We start from the raw sequence: 18,759 nt of genomic DNA, 5'->3' as shown, positions 1-18,759 counted from the left end.
GTTACATATATTCCAGGGAAGAAGGTGAAGGCAGACGCCCTGTCCCGTAGTTTCGGTTCACTGGAAAGTGAGACCGTGGCTCCCGAGAATATCTTGGGAGCCACAATCTCCATTACTGTGCGTATATGGTCAGCATCCTCGCTTCCTTACAGCTGTTTCTACTCCGTCTGCCTGTCCTGCAGCTGATGTCGCCACAGATGTGCTGCAGGGGGTATGGAAAGAAGTACAGAAGAACCTGGAAGCAACGGGGCTCGTATGCAGTTGCGTAGTGGGAAGAGTCTGTCAGTATCTGAACCTTACAGGATGGGACAGAAGGTATATTTGTCTTCTAGAAATCGCAAATTGAAGGTTCTATCTTTGAAACTAGCGCCGCATTACGCGGGTCCCTTTGTCATTACGCGTGTAGTAAATCCACTTGCTTATGAACTTGATTAGCCAGCTTCATGGAGGGTTCATTGGGTTTTTCAGAAGTCATTGTTGAAACCTTTTGTCCCATGGACACGTTCAAAACCAGCAAGAGTTTAATGACAATAAACCCGTGAAATCCCTATTTGCATCTGTACTGGCTGCTCTTTCTCCTGCCCTGAAACTACTTTTCTCAACCCCTGGCCTCACCCTAACTATGAAGGCCTCCATAGAAGCTTGACAGAATTTTGTTGGTAATACAGACAAATTTAAGGTAGATTTCCCTGAGGAAAATTCCTTTTGAAACTTTGGAATACTTTATTCGCGATCTACGATTCGGCTCGTGTGTAGACAAAGGCATAAAATCTCTCTCTAACCTTGTAAACAGGGGTAATCTGGAACCATTCACATCACTGTCTCTAAGATATGCCCTGCCCAACATATATTTATACAAATACTTCTAGATTTGTTCCCTCTTGAACTCAACCCTAATTCACTAAACTAGGATCCCATTGCTAGTGCTGATAATGCTAAACAAAAAACTTATGCCCACACTAAATCTATGACCCGCACATTCTACGATAAAATCATCAGCAATTGAGACCTACAAAAAAGTCACTTACTTAATTGGGAAAGGGATATGGGAGAGACAATTTCCATAGAACAGTGTCAGAGGGCTTTTGCCTGGGCTAACTGGGCTTCCAGAGGGGCTAACCCAGTAGGGACCCACCTGAAACTGGTACTATATCCCATTTCAACTAGCAAAAAGAGGGTTGTCCCCTAGTGCTGATTGCTGAAGGCTTTATGGACATACCGACACCCTGCCCCATATTTTCTGGTCCTGTCCACTAATCATTCCCTATTGAAAGGGCAGTATACACACTGATCAAAAAGGTTACAAATCTAACCATACCTTTTAACCCAATATTTGCTTTATTGCTTATTGATTCCAATTCATCGAGCATACAAAAAATTGATAGGCTATGTCCTATTGGGTGCTAAATTGCTTACTGCCGAAAATGGTAAATCTGAGGCCCAGCCATCTGTTAAAGATCTAATCTGCTTGACCTCAGTGCATAGTATTTACGAAAAAATATTGGCTCTTCGAAATAATGCTTTTTCAAAATATCAGGAAATGTTGAAGCCATGGATAGTACAATTCATTCTCTAAAGTGTCTTCTCTTACACTGTTAATCTGTTTTCCCAGTTTATTTCTTACCTAACCTCCTCCGATTTACATCGCCCTCCCTCTTCCTTTACCCTCCCTTATGATGTCTATAAAAGACAATTGCTCTAACCCTCCAAAGAGCTATTGTATCAACTTGCTTTTCTTATCAAACATGTTACTGTTTTGAGGCATGTACTCTCATGTAAGAGATGCCAATGTATTCCTTTACTTGCTTTTTTTTTTCTTATTAGTTTTTCTATACGGTAACACTTGGTAAATATGTTTATACTTTTTGATTAATTGCTTTTAATTTCCAATAAAAAACTATTGAAAAAAAAAAAAGATTTAAAAAAGGCTATCTGAATATACCCATTTTGAATGGGTTCTATTTCCACCCAATTTTGGATCAATTTTCTTTGGACCATAAATCGGACTGAAAAAAAATAAATAAATCAATCGTGTGAATATAACCTTAATGTCGTCAAATTCAAGTGCTTTATTGTGTGTCTTAAAGGAGACAACTCATTGATCACCCACTGAGTGAATCAATAGATTATCAGCCACAAATAAATAAGCAATTACCTTTTGTTTATGCAGATTTATAAATTGTTCATTAAAATGTTGTTAAATACACAATATGAATTATGATTCGATGTATTCTGTGCTTATATAATAGGCCACCTGTATGGCACGAGGCAAATAATAAGATTGATTTTATCTGTATGGCACAAGGCCAAATTCTTCACACGTTAGTGCAGTCTTTTTTAAAAAAAAAACCATATAAAACGAACATAATTAAGGGATTAAAAGATTATCTGGATCTGGCATACTGTGAGAAAGGCAAAGACGAGCTCGTCAATCATTACATAGAATGTTATGAATTGGTTTAAATGAATAGTGATTTAATTTACACTTCAAACATAACATGAACCATAAACTCTGTAGCCGTAGATTTAGCTATTATGTGTGACAGTAAAAAAAAAATGAATTTACAGCTCCTTGTGGTTTCATCTGTGCTTAATTTCTAAACATCAGGCTAGATTACATTGCCGGGGATCTGCTGTTCACTGGGCTCTAGATACTTAGCTGTCAATAGACAGCCATGAGGTTCGGCAGGGATGAGAGTGGTATAATGAGGGTGAGGAAAATGTCATCTGCAAAAAGATTGGCTTTGTATTCTTTCATGTCTTCCCCTACACCTGCCACATTGGGCTTATTTCTAATTAGATGGGTTAATGGCTCTATTGCTAGAGCGCACAGAGCTATGGATAGAGGGCAGCCTTGCTGCATGCCTCTCTGAATGGGGATTACACTTGGGCTAGAGCTGAGAAGTTTCAAGACTGCGGAGGGTTTGAAGTGCAATGCCCCAAAGGCCATTACAGAAGGACCGTGGAGACCCATTTTTTCAAGGACCGCAAAAATGCACTCCGAGGAAAGGCTATCAAAGGCCTTTTTAATGTCTAAGGCTAGAGTTAATAATGGAGATTTCTGTAATTGGGATATATGGATCAGATTCAACAGTCTCTGTATATTATCTGGAGCTTGCCTCGATGGTATAAATCCCACTTGATCTTAATGGACCAAGTGGGGGAGTCGAGGATTTAGCCGTTTGGCAAGTATGCTTGCGAATATTTTGTAGTCGAGGTTTAATAGTGAAATGAGGCGGTAGTTTTTTGGGGAGGTGTGATCCTCATTCAGCTTCGGAATAACAGTTAAGTGAGCGTCGGGGAATTCTCCCGGAGGGCGTTTCCCTGCTAAAATTTTGTCATAGAAGCTTGCAAGGTGGGGGGCTAGGAGGGTGGCAATTTTTTTTATAATAGAGGGCTGTAAAGTCGTCGGAACCTCGGCCTTTACCTTGTTTAAGGTCTTTAATGGTATCGGGTATTTCCTCTTCAGAAATGGGACTGTTTAATTTGAGGTTACTATCTGTGGTGAGTTTTGGGAGCGACAGGTGTAGAAAGTTTGAAGGGACCTTCTGCGGTTTATATTTGTAAAGAAAACTGTAAAACTCATGAAAGATCTTAGTAATTTTGTCAGGATTTGAGGTACAGCCCCCATTCCTTGCCCTAATCGCATACACAGAGTTGATGCGCTCTTTTGTTCTGAGCTGCACTGCCAGTAACCTATCAGGCTTGTTTGCTAATCTAAAGTCTGTGGCTTGGGTCCAGTTCAGGGCCTTTTCTGCCACAGCAGCATATAGTAGATTTAATTGTACTTTTATGTCTCTGATATCCTTAGTAATCGTTATACTGGGCCTATGTTGGTTTGCAATCTCAAGGAGAGTTAGGCGGTTTTCTAGTGCATTTTGGGCCTGAGATTTCTGCCGTTTTTTGTGCACTGCTATTCGGGCTATATGACCTCTCATGAAGGCTTTCTGGGCAAGCCAAACTCAAATTGGTTGTGACTCAAGTTAACATTTATGGACAGAAAGGACATAAGTTGCTGAGAGAAGTCTGTTAGTTAATGGATTTTTTAGGAGAGATTCATTCAGGTGCCATCTCTTAGGAGGCTTCAAGGCATTTTGGGTCAGAAAGTATGTCATGACTATGTCGTGGTCGGACCAAGCGCAGGGTATGTGCCGTGTCTGAACGAGAGCAGGGGCTAGATGGGTGGAAATCAAAGTTCAATCAATACGTAAATATGATCTATGTGGGTGAGAGAAAAATGTGTACCCCTGTTTAGTCCCATGTGCCTCTTTCCAAGCGTCTACAAGGTCCAGATCTTTCAGAGGAATGTAGGGCAGCTCTTTGGGAAGTGCTAATTTTATCAACAATCATGGAAAATGGCCAGATACTCATTGGTGTCCCTCACAGGTGTAATTAGCTCCCTCATTTGGTTAGTTTACTACATGCATGTTGAGAGGATGCAGCAATCTGCCCTCCTTAGTCAGTAAGTATCTGGCCATTTTCTGTTAATGGTTTTATGTTTTTATATTTCCCCTTCTGTGATGTCGCTAATTTTATCAGGTCCCATTGATGTGCGTTCGAGGGCAGGTGTCGGGGTCATGTTAAAGTTACCCATGCAGTATATATCTGCCCCAAGGGAAGAGGTTGTTTACTGGGGCATAGGAATTAATGAGGACCACTTGCCTATCATAAGGTGACCCTTTCAGGAGTACAAATCGCCCCTGTGGGTCCAATTCCGCATCAGATACCATAATAGTGAAGGCGTTATGGAGGAAAATGGTAACCTCCTGATGTTTTTTGGGGGCTATTGAGGAATACATCCACGAATATTGTGAATGTATAAATATGGATGCTGAGGAGGCAGAGAATTGAGTTTCTTGGAGGCATATAACCGCCAGTCTTTTTTTAAGATATTGAGAAAGGGCTCCTCACCTCTTGGTCGGGGAATTAAATCCCCGAATGTTGCGGGATATAATAACTACCATTTATATTGATAAGAGATTGCTGGAGCAATCTAACTATTGAAAGTGAAGGAGCGCATACAGTAGTATCATACCATTTAGAAATGTACCAGTCCAGAGGCAATGTGGATAGCATGACATAACATATACAAAACATAATAAAGATAACTACATTAACTTGAAGCCTAGATGAGCAGGTCAGAGCTAAAAGCACCCAGGGTAGTCCAAGCTGAGAGTGATCCCCTATATTTATGGGCGCCACTCCCATAGTCTGGAGTAGGAAGACCAACAAATCTCTCCAACCTGTCCCAGTCATATGAGAAGCTGAAAAAAAGGGATATCAGGAGATCAATGTGTCCCCTGTGGTGTGTCAGGAGTGTCCATCCACATTCTATGCCGGGGGAAAGCCACAAATATACAACTGAGAGGGAACGGAAGGAGCAGAAAAGGAGAGAGGGATAGAGGGTGCAACACACCCAAGGGAGAGAGAGAGGGAGGAAACAAAATGAACAAGGCCCTCTCCCCAATGGCGATTTAACAAAACTATTTCAATCAAGGAGCAGAGGGGTACTTTATGCATCTGGCGTCAGTGTCCTCAGATTGGAGAATGTGGTTGCCGTTCTCTGCTGAATGAGGATCTGGTGTGTGGTGGACGCTGAGATCTCAGTGGTCCGCTTCCGGATGCACTGTAGGGAATTCCCATCTCCTCCAGGGCCCGCTTTCCATCGTCTAGGGAGCAGATCACGAATGAGCGCTGATTGTTGCGGGCCTGCAGGGCGAATTGGAAGCCCCAGCAGTAGCGGAGCCCTGCTTGTTGCAATGCAGTGGTGACAGGTCGCAAGCCTTCTTCTGGTCAGGGTTGCAGGTGAGATGTCGGCAAAGATCTGGACTGCAACCGTTGGTCAAAAGGGTCCCTGGGTTTTTGCAGGACAGGAAATCTGTCATGCAGCAGTTGAGAGAATTTTCATGGAACAATAATAACAGCTGGGTTTTGTGTGATGTAATAGATCTGTATTCGTGCATACCACACCATGTGACATTGACATCTATCAAATTTCATTTAAACAATCACAGTAATTATACAAAGGAACTAAAAGTTTATTTTATTGGCAGTTGATTTTTTATTAAAACATAATTTTTTCACATTCAATAATAATTTGTTTTTTTACAGATATCGGGAGCCCCGATGGGCTCTTATTTTTCTTATTGGGAGTCTGTTTATTTTTTTTGATAATCCGTTTGAGGGCCGCATGGTGTGGTATGCACGTTACATAGATGACAGTGATAATTTGGAATAATGATTCCATAATGGATAGTAAAGAAAAAAATCAAAGAATTCTTCCAATATATCAATAACAATGATATGGGATTAAGGTTCACAGGAGAAGGAAGAAATTATGAGGTTCCGTTTTTGGATCTGGTCCTAAAAGGCAATGATGTGACAGGTAGAATAGAGTTCAAGTCCTACAGAAAAACCACAGCTGGCAACACTATCTTACACGCTGATAGTGGACATCCAAACCATGTAAAAAAAGCTATACCAGTTGGTGAGATGATTCGAGCTCGCAGAGCTTGTACCCTACAAAAAGATTATAAAGAAACTGAAAAAGGAATTATCAATAGACTCACAAAAAGGGGATATAATAAAAATTCTCTATAAAGTATCAAAAAATATTAGTAAAATAGACAGAGATGAATTATTATTCAGAAAAAAGGAGAAGCATATAAGATCAGATTTTTTAGTCTTCTCCACTGCTTACAGTAGGGAATTTAATGCTATAAAAAGAATATTTAAGAAATATATTCCTGTTCTCTGTCAAGATAAAACCACAAGTGATATTCTGGATAAAAGGTATAAAAGTTGTAGCCAGAAAAAATAGGAATCTGGGGAACATGTTGTCCCCGAGTTTTTTTCTCGTTAGAACAAATAGAAAATAAAAGGTACATGGCTACCCTTTAAGGGATTTGCAAAATGTGGACACACCAGATGTAGCACCTGTCATATGGCAAAACAATGTAACACCTTTGAGAATAGTTACAAAACAAAAGAATTCCCAATAAAATACATTAATTGTAACTCCACCAATATAATATATGTCATCAAATGTACAGCTTGTGAGAAATGTTACGTCAGATGCACAATCTGAAAATTAAGAACACGAATAACTGAGCATGTCAGAAATATAAAAAATAAAAATGCCGAGCACTCAGGCGCTGTAAGACATTTTTTAGAAGAACATGGTGGTAGTCTGACAAACTTCTCTTACTTTGGCATTGAAAAGGTTAAATGTAAAAATAAAAGAAAACAATATGTAGATAAGTTTTCTGTTCTAAAACGGGAGGGTTACTGGATCCTAACTCTAGACACTAGATATCCAAAGGGATTGAATTCCAAAACTGATTTGTTGTGTGTGTATATATATATATACAGTATATATATAATTATTTTGTTATATTAGGCACCTATGTGTAACATCAGTTTTGGTTGTGTAATGTTGCATTTTTCTCTATAGATAATTTATTTATTTATTTTTTTTAATTTTTAAACATTTTTTTGTTGCAGGCTGATTGTTATGTCGCTATTAGAGATGAGCGAGCACCAAAATGCTCGGGTGCTCGTTACTCGGGACGAAATTATCGCGATGCTCGAGGGTTCGTTTCGAGTAACGAACCCCATTGAAGTCAATGGGCGACCCGAGCATTTTTGTATATCGCCGATGCTCGCTAAGGTTTTCATTTGTGAAAACCTGGGAAATTCAAGAAAGTGATGGGAACGACACAGCAACGGATAGGGCAGGCGAGGGGCTACATGTTGGGCTGCATCTCAAGTTCCCAGGTCCCACTATTAAGCCACAATAGCGGCAAGAGTGGGCCCCCCCCCCCTCCCAACAACTTTTACTTCTGAAAAGCCCTCATTAGCAATGCATACCTTAGCTAAGCACCACACTACCTCCAACAAAGCACAATCACTGCCTGCATGACACTCCGCTGCCACTTCTCCTGGGTTACATGCTGCCCAACCCCCCCCCCCCGCGCGCGCACGACGCAGTGTCCACAGCGCACACCAAAGTGTCCCTGCGCAACCTTCAGCTGCACTCATGCCACACCACCCTCATGTCTATTTATAAGTGCGTCTGCCATGAGGAGGAACCGCAGGCACACACTGCAGAGGGTTGGCACGGCTAGGCAGCGACCCTCTTTAAAAGGGGTGAGGCGATAGCCCACAATGCTGTACAGAAGCAATGAGAAATATAATCCTGTGCCACCGCCATCAGGAGCTACACACGTGGGCATAGCAATGGGGAACCTATGTGCCACACACTATTCATTCTGTCAAGGTGTCTGCATGCCCCAGTCAGACCGCGTTTTTTTATAAATAGTCACAGGCAGGTACAACTCCGCAATGGGAATTCCGTGTGCACCCACAGCATGGGTGGCTCCCTGGAACCCACCGGCTGTACATAAATGTATCCCATTGCAGTGCCCTGGACAGCAGAGCTAACATCAGATTAAATGCAGGTGGGCTTCGGCCCACACTGCATGCCCCAACCTGACCGGGGTTTTTAATTCATAGACACAGGCAGGTACAACTCCCTGTGGACCCACAGCATGGGTGGGTGCCAGGAAGCCACCGGCGGTACATAAATATATCCCATTGCATTGCCCATCACAGCTGAGGTAATGTCATGTTTAATGCAGGTGGGCTTCGGCCCACACTGCATGCCCCAGTCAGACTGGGGTTCTTTAGAAGTAGACACATGCAGTTACAACTCCCTGTGGACCCACAGCATGGGTGGCTCCCTGGAACCCACCGGCGGTACATAAATATATCCCATTGCAGTGCCCAGCACAGCTGATGTAACGTCAGCTTTAATGCAGGTGGGCAAAAAATTAATTGGATTACACTGTAGGCGAGGGCCCCATATAATTGGTGTACCAATAGTACTAATGTACATCAGAAAAATTGCCCATGCCCAACCAAGAGGGCAGGTGAAACCCATTATTCGCTTTGGTTAATGTGGCTTAATTTGTAACTAGGCCTGGAGGCAGCCCAGTTAAAATAAAAATTGGTTGAGGTGAAAGTTTCAACGCTTTAATGAGCATTGAAACGTATAAAAATTGTTTACAAAAATTATATGACTGAGCCTGTGGGCCTAAGAAAAATTGCCCGTTCGGCGTGATTACGTCAGGTTTCAGGAGGAGGAGCAGGAGGAGGAGGATGAATATTATACACAGATTGATGAAGCTAAAAGGTCCACGTTTTTGATGGTGATAGAGAACAATGCTTCCATCCGCGGGTGCAGCCTACGTATTGTTTAAGTATCGCTGCTGTCCGCTGGTGGAGAAGAGAAGTCTGGTGAAATCCAGGCTTTGTTCATCTTGATGAGTGTAAGCCTGTCGGCACTGTCGGTTGACAGGCGGGTACGCTTATCCGTGATGATTCCCCCAGCCGCACTAAACACCCTCTCTGACAAGACGCTAGCCGCAGGACAAGCAAGCACCTCCAGGGCATACAGCGCGGGTTCAGGCCACGTATCCAGCTTCGACACCCAGTAGTTGTAGGGGGCAGAGGCGTCACGGAGAACAGTCGTGCGATCGGCTACGTATTCCCTCACCATCCTTTTACAGTGCTCCCGCCGACTCAGCCTTGACTGGGGAGTGGTGACACAGTCTTGCTGGGGAGCCAGAAAGCTGTCAAAGGCCTTAGAGAGTGTTCCCCTTCCTGTGCTGTACATGCTGCCTGATCTCTGCGCCTCCCCTGCTACCTGGCCCTCGGAACTGCGCCTTCGGCCATTAGCGCTGTCGGATGGGAATTTTACCATCAGTTTGTCCGCCAGGGTCCTGTGGTATAGCATCACTCTCGAACCCCTTTCCTTTTCGGGTATGAGAGTGGAAAGGTTCTCCTTATATCGTGGGTCGAGCAGTGTGTACACCCAGTAATCCGTAGTGGCCAGAATGCATGTAACGCGAGGGTCACGAGAAAGGTATCCCAACATGAAGTCAGCCATGTGTGCCAGGGTACCTGTACGCAACACATGGCTGTCCGCACTAGGAAGATCCCTTTCAGGATCCTCCTCCTCCTCCTCCTCCTCAGGCCATACACGCTGAAAGGATGACAGGCAAGCAGCATGGGTACCCTCAGCATTGGGCCAAGCTGTCTCTTCCCCCTCCTCCTCATGCTCCTCCTCCTCAACGCGCTGAGATATAGACAGGAGGGTGCTCTGACTATCCAGCGACATACTGTCTTCCCCTGCCTCTGTTTCCAAGCGCAAAGCGTCTGCCTTTATGCTTTGCAGGGAACCTCTCAAGAGGCATAGCAGAGGAATGGTGACACTAATGATTGCAGCATCGCCGCTCACCATCTGGGTAGACTCCTCAAAGTTTCCAAGGATCTGGAAGATGTCTGCCAACCACGCCCACTCTTCTGTAAAGAATTGAGGAGGCTGACTCCCACTGTGCCGTCCATGTTGGAGTTGGTATTCCACTATAGCTCTACGCTGCTCAGATGAAACCGATGTTGCAGGGTGCGCAGGGTGGCAGCGTCCGTGTGGGACTTGCGGAAATGTGCGCAGAACCGGCGCACCTTTCCGAGCAGGTCTGACAAGCGTGGGTAGCTTTTCAGAAAGCGCTGAACCACCAAATTAAAGACGTGAGCAAGGCATGGCACGTGCGTGAGGCTGCCGAGTTGCAGAGCCGCCACCAGGTTACGGCCGTTGTCACACACGACCATGCCCGGTTGGAGGCTCAGCGGCGCAAGCCAGTGGTCGGTCTGCTCTGTCAGACCCTGCAGCAGTTCATGGGCCGTGTGCCTCTTCTCTCCTAAGCTGAGTAGTTTCAGCACGGCCTGCTGACGCTTGCCCACCGCTGTGCTGCCACGACGCGCGACACCGACTGCTGGCGACGTGCTGCTGCTGACACATCTTGATTGTGAGACAGAGGTTGCGTAGGAGGAGGAGGAGGGTGGTGGTTTAGTGGAGGAAGCATACACCGCCGCAGATACCACCACCGAGCTGGGGCCCGCAATTCTGGGGGTGGGTAGGACGTGAGCGGTCCCAGGCTCTGACTCTGTCCCAGCCTCCACTAAATTCACCCAATGTGCCGTCAGGGAGATATAGTGTTACGTGTGCTGCTGGGATCTGTTGTCCTATGTACTCCTAGCAGCACTCTCAGGGTTAATTGAGCTGGCTGGGTGTGGTACTTCCTGCTAGCCAATCTTCTGGATCTGTGCTCACTTATAACCCAGCTCCTGTCAGTCTCTGCCTGGGTCCCCTAGGGTGAGTACTCATGTTGGTTCTGTGTCCTGTAACTTGTTATCAGTCATGGTCTGTCCTGTTCCCACTCTCATCTGTGTTTGCAAGTAAGTCTATTGTGTGGCTCTGCTTCCCCAAGATTGTCTGGACACCTGTCGTCCTAGTTTGCAGTACATGCAGCCCCCTTTTCCTTCCCCCTGTTCAGGTGCAGCCTCCAGAGGTCTTATGTCTTACTCCGGGTGTCAGTTGGTGTAACTGGACACTCCCTTATGTCAGCTTGTGTAGCTGACTGTCTATTCCCCCCGGTATGAGGACGCATAGACTTGCTGTGTGTACATGTGAGTTCTGAGTGGAGTCTGTCTGGCCCTGTTCCCTGTTCTCTGTCCTGTTCCTGATGCAGCTGGCTGTGTGTCTAGTGCTCTGTTCTGTCCTGTTGCAAGCTTTGCTCAGTAATTTATGTCTTGCTGGTTCATGTCCGTTTGTACGCTTAAATTCTGTCAGTTTGCTGTGCAGCCTGCTGTCTGTGTCCTGTCCTGTTCCAGCCTTCTGTGTGAACTCTGTCCGGTTCTGTTGGACTCCTGGTTAGTGTAGGGACTAGCGGTATAACCAAGAACCATGAAGTGGCCTGCTAGCTTCCACATATTGTACAACATGTCAACCAATACCTGGTATTTACGTTCAGCTTATCTGTTTCTAGTGGTTGCATGTTGTGTGCTGTGTATCCTGTTCTGTCTTTGTCATGTGGCATGTGTATGCCTTCTGTTCTGTGGCATGGTTCCTAGGATCAGCTAGAGCCGAGTTCCGAAGACCGCTGGGCTTCCCTTATTGGGGCAATGTTCCCCGCTTAGGTAGGGCCATGCCATCCGCCTGGTAGACAGGGTCAGTTGCCTGAAATCTGTGATCCCGTGTGACCCTGGTGCTACTTGTGTGCTTCCTTCCCATCCGTACATTTCCCAATTTTTGGGTGCGATCGTGTCGGCTCCCATGCTTAGGTTGCCCACACGATCGTAACATAATGCCTCCCCACTTACGAAAGGGGGTGGCATTATGGGTGTGATCGTGTGGGCTCCCGTGCTTAGGTTGCCGACACGATCGTAACATATAGTGGCCCTGCCCGCCTGTGCTTGTCCACGTGTCCGTTGTTAAGTGGACCTTGGCAGTAACCGCGTTGGTGAGGGCGCGTACAATGTTGCAGGAGACGTGGTCGTGCAGGGCTGGGACGGCACCTCGGGAAAAGTAGTGGCGACTGGGAACTGAGTAGCGCGGGGCCGCCGCCGCCATCATACCTTTGAAAGCCTCCGTTTCCACAACCCTATACGGCAGCATCTCCAGGCTGATAAATTTGGCTATGTGCACGTTTAACGCTTGAGCGTGCGGGTGCGTGGCGGCGTACTTGCGCTAGCGACGGCTGGACGGTGCGCTGAGAGACATTGGTGGATGGGGCCGAGCACAGCGGAGGTGAGGGTGTGGGTGCAGGCCAGGAGACGGTAGTGCCTGTGTCCTGAGGGGGGTTGGATCTCAGTGGCAGGTTGGGGCACATAGGGAGAGGCAGCGGTGCAAACCGGAGGTGTTGAACGGCCTTCGTCCCACCTTGTGGGGTGCTTGGCCATCATATGTCTGCACATGCTGGTGGTGGTGGCGGCTCCCCGGCTGATCTTGGCGCGACAAAGGTTGCACACCACTGTTCGTCGGTCGTCTGCACTCTCAGTGAAAAACTGCCAGACCTTTGAGCAGCTCGGCCTCTGCAGGGTGGCATGGCGCGAGGGGGCGCTTTGGGAAACAGTTGGTGGATTATTCGGTCTGGCCCTGCCTCTACCCCTGGCCACCGCACTGCCTCTTCCAACCTGCCCTGCTGCTGCACTTGCCTCCCCCTCTTAAGACCTGTCCTCAGTAGGCGTAGCAAACCAGGTGGGGTCAGTCACCTCATCGTCCTGCTGCTCTTCCTCCGAATCCTCTGTGCGCTCCTCCCTCGGACTTACTCCAATTACTACTACCTGAGTGATAGACAACTGTCTCATCGTCATCGTCCTCCTCACCCACTGAAAGCTCTTGAGACAGTTGCTGGAAGTCCCCAGCGTCATCCCCCGGACCCCGGGAACTTTCCAAAGGTTGGGCATCGGTCACGACAAACTCCTCCGCTGGGAGAAGAACCATTGCTGGCCATTCTGGGCAGGGGCCCGGGAACAGTTCCTGGGAGTCTGCCTGCTCCTCAGAATGTGTCATTGTAATGGAGTGAGGAGGCTGGGAGGAAGGAGGAGCACAGCCAGAGGATTCAGAGTTGCAGCAGTGGACGGCGCAGAACTCTGGGTGGTCGATAGATTGCTGGATGCACTTTCTGCCATCCACGACAGGACCTGCTCACACTGCTCATTTTCTAATAAAGGTCTACCGCGTGGACCCATTAATTGTGAGATGAATGTGGGGACGCCAGAAACGTGCCTCTCTCCTAATCCCGCAGCAGTCGGCTGCGATACACCTGGATCAGGAGCTCGGCCTGTGCCCACACCCTGACTTGGGCCTCCGCGTCCTCGCCCGCGTCCACGTCCTCTAGGCCTACCCCTCAGCATGGTGTATTACCAGTAGTGCAGAAACAGAATGCTGTAATTAAATGTGCCACTTATTGGCCTGTGGTTGGAGGCTGACTTCGCTTACGGAACGCACAGCAGAGGCAGGAAAGAATTTTGCGCAAGCCTGCTGTAACACTTAGCTGGCTGCATATGAATTAGGACAACTACCCCCAGCAGAGACCCAGTACACTTGTGGACAGGAATACAGCGGTGATGTAAGAGGCAACACAGAGGAAGGAAAGAATTTTGCGCAAGCCTGCTGTAACACTTAGCTGGCTGCGTATGAATTAGGACAACTACCCCCAGCAGAGACCCAGTACACTGAGGACGGTCACAGGCAGCCCAAATAGATTTTTTTTCCCAAATGTTTTTGGAAAGGCCCACTGCCTATATACACTAAATATGTCTTCTGTCCCTGCCTCACCACTACTGGCCCTGGACAATGTAAAATTACTGCAGTACGCAATGCTCTGCACGGCCAATATACAAAAAAAAAAAAAAAAAATGTGCAACACTGCAAAAAGCAGCCTCCACACTACTGCACACGGTTAGATGTGGCCCTAAGAAGGACCGTTGGGGTTCTTGAAGCCTAAAATAACTCCTAACGCTCTCCGTATAGCAGCTCCGGCACCAGCAGCACTGTCCCTGATCTCTGTCAGAACGCATCTGTGGTGAGCCGCAGGAGGGGCCGATTTATATACTCGGGTGACACCTGATCTCGACAGCCACTCACTGCAGGGGGGTGGTATAGGGCTTGAACGTCACAGGGGGAAGTTGTAATGCCTTCCCTGTCTTTCTATTGGCCAGAAAAGCGTGCTAACGTCTCAGAGATGAAAGTGAAAGTAACTTGAACATCGCGTGGTACTCGTCTCGAGTAATGAGCATCTCGAACACGCTAATACTCGAACGAGTATCAAGCTCGGACGAGTACGTTCGCTCATCTCTAGTCGCTATATACAAGAATTAATATTTTTAATAAAGTTGGTTTAATTTCAAAGTTACAAGAGATTATGCAATTAACAAGATATTATGATTCACATGTTTAATAGGAATATAACAACCTCTGGTATTCGCTGGAATAACAGGTAATAATAATTCATTGCCGTTTATAACAAGTATGCAATTGAATAATATGGAATCCATCCACCACTGTTGTATAAAGACAAATGTTCTATACTAGTATAATCTTTTGATAGACATGTGTTTTGGGCTAGAATTATTTTCTAACAGATTGTGCATTATGTGTAGCCATAAAACTGTGATTAAGTGATTTTTCAAGCAAAATGACTTCCACCCTTAGGGAACAGGGTGAGAGGTGTTCTGAAAGAGTAAACAAAGGGTTAATAATCAGGTGTTTTTAATTAGTTTGACTATTTAAATAGGCTAAGGCTAGTAATGTTGTTTGTAAGAGATGATCAAGGCTCATGAGGAGCTGAAACTAGTCCTCTGGACCTCTGATTTTTACATGCACGGATTACAATAAAAGGAGTTTTTTTTATTCACGGCATCTCCTCCAGGGCTCGCTTTCCATCGTCTAGGGAGCGGATCACGAATGAGCGCTGATTATTGCGGACCTGCAGGGCAAATGGGAAGCCCCAGCAGTAGCGGAGCCCTGCTTGTTGCAATGTAGTGGGGACAGGTCGCAAGCTTTCTTCTGGTGAGGCTTGGAGGCGAGATGTCGGCAAAGATCTGGACTGCTGGAGGGACCCCTGGGAGGGCCTCCAACAGATGAGCCATGGAGAGGATCTGATCTCTCATCTCAGGGTTGTGCATCTTGAGGACAACATTCCTCGGGGTGTCTGGGTTGCTGAGGTTGGAGTGCGCTCGGTGGATCCTGTCCATACGGAGCGACTCCTGTGGACTTGGGGCAGGAGAGCAGAGAACAGGTTAACAGTAGAGATGAGCGAGCACGCTCGGTAAGGTCAGTTACTCGAGTAAACCTCGCTCATCTCGAGTAACTGCCTTCTCCTCCGAGCGTGCTTGGGGGGAAGAGAGAGACCTCTCCCCCCCCCCCCCCCCGACCCGAGAAGGCAGTTACTCGAGATGAGTGAGGCTCGCTCGAGTAACTGACCTTATCAAGCATGCTCGCTCATCTCTAGTTAAGAGCTGCTTCCTTCAGGTTGTTGATGGATTCTGGCACACCTGATTCTGATGTTGGCTCTCCGGCTCCTATTTTCCAGATCTTCACACTTTAGCTCAAGCGCTTCAACGTGGGCTGTGTAGGCCTCCCATTTTGTTCTCTCGTAATCAAGAGTGTCTACAATTTCATCTGTTCTCTGCTCTAGATCAGTTGTACGCTGTCCCAGGTTGCCCAGTTGCTTTGCCTTGTCGCGCATAATGGTTTGTAACTTGGCTCTGATGATACGCTGGATCTGAGATTGTAGGTTGCCATCAGATGAGGAGGAGCCTGCACTCGTGGAGGGCGGCATAATCTTGTTTGGTTGACCTTCCATTGTTGGTTCACTTGTGACCGGAGAGTTTGAACTCCGGGTGATGATGCCTTGTTGGAGTGTCTAATGCTTGATTGTTCTGGGAAAAATTCTGAAAAGGTGCTTTGTGATGAGTTCTGTGTTTGATTATTTGATTTGCCACTTTTTCTTGTTTTCATCCTCCGTCTCACCCCCGAAGTACAGATAAAAGATCTGATATCGCTTTAGATATGCTGGTGTACCTTGATGCCACCGGAAGTGGTGGGTGTACACCAGTGTTAGGCTGCTTGACAGCCAGGTGATGCCCCCATTTCCTGATTGGCTGAAAACCTTCTGCTTTGCAAGGTCCTACGAGCGTGGAAGGAGTTTTGTAATGGATGGAGGGTTAGGGGTTGTTTCACAGTGAGGCATACATTATCTAACCTTCCATCCATTAGCAAACTGCTTCTACGCTCTTAAGCCACAGTGGTCGGAACTTAGCCGGCCGTGTGTGAAGGCCGCTTCCCCCCCCCCCCCCCCCCTTTTGTCGCTGCCACTCCTGATGCCGACCTGGGTGGTGTGTTACAGTACCGCACCTATAACTTTGGCTGCAGCTCTGCCATATTCCCTGCTGCTCCATCACTGTCCATGGGCCACTGACAAGGTCCGCGGCGCTGCCGCTGCTGTGGCTTCTTCCCTGCTGCTCATCCGCTCTCTGTCCCATCCCTCGCTGTCAATGAGCTCGGCGCCTCTGCTAGCAGCTTCCGCTGCTGTGCCTTCTCCCCTGTTGCACTCCGGACCGTCCCCCATTGTCAATTATTTTGACGTCGCTGCTGTGCCTTCTTCCCCAATGCTCTCTGTCCTGTCCACCCACATGTCCCCCGCTGTCAGTGAGCTCGTCGCCGCTGCTGTGCCTTCTCCCCTGCTACTCTCAGGACTGTCCCACAATGTGAATCATTTCACCACCGTTGCTGTGCCCTCTCACCCAATGCTCTCCATCCTGTCTGCCGCCACTGCAAATCTCCAATCATGAAGTGGGGGCGTCACCTGGGTGTCAAGCAGCCTAACACTGGTGTACATCTACCACTTCCAGTGACGTCAAGGTACACCAGTACCAGAGGCTAGAGCATAGTTCAGGGGAGGGTAAGTAACATTCCCATCACCATGTATGTGTTCATTACCTTCGGGGGTTGAGGTCGGGTTGCTGGGTGGAGGCCCCTTTTAAGTTATGGCCTACCAGATTGGCCTGTAATAATGTATGGAGGCAGATTGTTGGTGGAATTGAGAGTCTCTCACCTCAGCCTGGGCACATAGAGATAAAATTGCTGCAATTTTCACTTTCAGCCACTAGGTGGTGCTCTGGATAAGTGTAGTTGATGTAGCAGAGCCAAAAGTGTTGAATAGGTCAGGAAAGGTCTGAAGTGGCACGGGACAATATTTTCAAGTTATTTTACTCAGCAGATGTCCTGCTTTATTAGATGTAGGGTGCAGACTTCTACTGGGGCATATGTTGCAGAATTGTGCATAATGGCCACAGCTTAGAAGCCCCAACCAGCAGGCTGTGAGTGTGCAGAGCCTCTCCCCTCATAACCTGGTGGCTCTGCTATCTCAGGGCACCAGAGATATCTTTCAGACCAAGACAAGAAGGGGTTAACGAATGGGGCCTCCAATCCACCCCACACCAAGCTCTTTACTTTACTTTTAATGTCCAGGCTTAGTGGTGACAGGGGGAGTTTGCTCCATTGCCCCGAACCTGCTTCTTGCCGGCTGCTCCACCAGATCCCCTGCTCTTCCTAACATGTCTTTAAGGTCTCCTTCACACGAGCGTCAAAGTCGTGCGCTTTTTGCCTATGCTTTCCTATGGGTTCCTTCACACATGCGATATTTTGTAGCATGCAACAAACTGACAAAAAACCTTGCAGGTCCAGCGATATGCCCGTGGCTCGTGAGGTTTTGTAGCTCACGTTTCCCTATGGAGCCTTCCTCTCTGTTGCATCGCACGAAAACATGATTTTAGTGCGGTGCGATGCAACTTTGACAGTAGGAAATCCTACTGCCAAAGCCTAATCTAAGCCCTAGCTGCAGAAAAAGAAACAAAAAAAACACACCTCACCTTACAAGTGCTCACCGCCGCCGCTGCAGTTTCCCCTCGGGTCCCGGAACGGTTTCTTTTCATTATCTTCTGGCTGGGAATTGAAAAATCTCCGCCTCCTTGAAGTGTTGGCTATGATTGGCTGACGCTTAGCTAATCACAGCCAGTGCTTGATGAATGTCTGTGATTGAAACCAATCAGGGACTGAGAAGAAGCTGCAGCGGCGCCCCGGACAGTGAGGGAGAGGTGATGTATACTTCCTTTTTTCCTTCAGCTACAGTTTATTTTCGGGGTAGGGCTCATATTTCAAGACCCCCCCCCCCCTTCCCATGAAAATCCTCGCATGTGATGCTACAAAGTTGTGCGACTTTGTAGCACCATATGCGACTTTGTAGCGCTATAAAATCGTGGTATTGAGAGAAGATATCAGCAATATCGCACAGACCAGCGATGCTGTGTTGCCCATGTGAAGGAGGCCTAAAAAGATACAGGGCTGAGACC

This window comes from Eleutherodactylus coqui, chromosome 3 (genome assembly GCF_035609145.1).
Source record: "Eleutherodactylus coqui strain aEleCoq1 chromosome 3, aEleCoq1.hap1, whole genome shotgun sequence".
In the NCBI taxonomy this organism is placed as follows: domain Eukaryota; kingdom Metazoa; phylum Chordata; class Amphibia; order Anura; family Eleutherodactylidae; genus Eleutherodactylus; species Eleutherodactylus coqui.
Note: the sequence above shows the minus strand (reverse complement) of the source record.